General features: G+C 50.0%; 1 pseudogene; it reads left to right on the top strand.

The window, feature by feature from the left end:
• The first annotated feature begins 226 nt into the window (after nt 1-226).
• Nucleotides 227-1197, top strand: LOC128572613 (amine oxidase [flavin-containing] B-like; annotated as a pseudogene).
• The last annotated feature ends 794 nt before the right edge of the window (nt 1198-1991 follow it).

Below are 1991 nucleotides of genomic sequence, written 5' to 3'. Positions count from 1 at the left end.
TCATAGTGGGGACCATTTTTGCCAAGGTACAGTTGAGTCCCTCCACTTCCATCCTTATCTGGGTCGGGGCTTGGAGACCCTTCTTTCCCTTTCACAGAATTGGGGCTTCTGTCTGTAGGGACTGGCCTGAGCCAAGTGCACAGCTCAAGAGAGACTGGTCTCGAGACCAGCAGCAGAGGCAAAGCTTTAGCAAGCAGGTCACCTGATCCTGCCGGGCAGCAACAGAATGCAGAAGCAACCTAGAGCAGGGAAGGTGACCAGAGAGGAAAGGAAATTTGTGGGTGGAACTGGTCAAGTGAGCGAGTAGATAATGGACTTTCTTGGGGACAGAGTGAAGCTGAGAGGCCTGTGACCTACATTGACCAGACAGGAGAAAATGCCCTTGCGAAGACCCTAAACCATGAGATGTATGAGGCTAAATATGTGATTTGTGCTATTCCTCCTACTCTGGAAATGAAGATTCACTTCAATCCCCCTCTGCCAATGATGAGGAACCAGCTGATCACTCTTGTGCCTCTGGGTTCTGTTATCAAGGGTATGGTTTACTGCAATGAGTCTTTCTGGAGGAAAAAGGATGACTGTGGAACCAGGATTATTGAAGGGGAGGAAGCTCCAATTTCCTACACATTGGATGATACCAAACCTGATGGCAGCTGTGCTGCAATAGTGGGATTTATCCTTGCCCACAAAGCCAGAAAGCTGGCATGTCTTACCAAAGAAGAAAGGATGAAAAAACTTTGAGCTCTATGCAAAAGTTCTAGGCTCCCAAGAAGCTCTGAAGCCATCACATTATGAAGAGAACTGGTGTGAGGAGCAGCACTCCGGGGGCTGCTACACCACCTACTTTCCCCCTGGGATCATGACTCAGTATGGAAGGTACTACGCCAACCAGGGGGCAGGATTTATTTTGCGGGCACTGAGACGGCCACACGCTGGAGTGGCTACATGGAGGGGGCTGTGGAGGCTGGGGAGAGAGCAGCCCAAGAGATCCTGCATGCTGCGGGGAAGATTCCAGAGGATGAAATCTGGCAGCCAGAACCAGAATCAGCGGGTGTCCCTGTGCGACCCATCACTACCATCTTCTGGGAGAGACATCTGCCCTCCGTGCCAGGTCTGCTGAAGCCGATTGGATTGACCAGCATCTTTTGAGCAGTGGCTCTCGGCTTCCTGGCGCACAAAAAGGGGCTGCTTGTGTGACCCTAAAGAGAAAGTATCTTAACCACACCCTCCTCTTACTGTATTTGGGGTGTGGGTTTGGGGAAAGGGTTGTAATAAAGTTCCCTGAAAACATAAAAAAAAAGAAAGACAGCGCCTGGTCTCACTCTTCCTTGGGACATGCCCTCCCAAGGTGATCCCCCCAAGTCATTGTGAAGTGTTCTGGAGCCAGGAGGTCAGTTCACTGAAACAAGGTGGCTTCGTGGAGCACATTTTCACTTCCTGGTCAACCTGTTTCCCTTCCTACTTCTCTTCCCCGCGCAGTGCACACTGTCGGTTTTAATCCTGTGTGAGTCCCTTTGTGCTTTGGGTCCCTAACATTCGCTATTGTCTTTCTTGCTCTGCTTCCGGCCGTCAGCTGAGATAAATAACCTATGTGTTTTGGCATCTGCAATGGGCTTCCTGGTCAGTGAGAAAATTAACAAATCTGTCCATCTTCCCTGTTCTACGTGGCCACACCTGGCACGCTCGGAACCTAAGGGCTAATATTGCCTTGGCTTGCCAGGCACCTCTTGTTCCTCATCTTGAGGTGACAGAATTTAGATTTAGTGACAGGATGAGGGCTGCTATGGCAATCAGCTAATGCTGGGCATTCCATAAAAGGGCATTTTTGAGATGTGCTTGCAAAACTTGCACATTGGGTGGGAACCACATTGCCTGTATCTGTGCACAGGACATACTTACAAGTAGGCTAGACTTTGGACTTTTCTCTGGGCTCATGGCATGTGAAACCAAAATTCTACCTGCTGGCTGTGGTGGCTCATGCCTGTGATCCT

The sequence above is a fragment of the Nycticebus coucang genome, chromosome 20, assembly GCF_027406575.1.
Source record: "Nycticebus coucang isolate mNycCou1 chromosome 20, mNycCou1.pri, whole genome shotgun sequence".
In the NCBI taxonomy this organism is placed as follows: Eukaryota; Metazoa; Chordata; class Mammalia; order Primates; family Lorisidae; genus Nycticebus; species Nycticebus coucang.
Note: the sequence above shows the minus strand (reverse complement) of the source record. Positions and strands in the feature narration are given on the sequence as shown.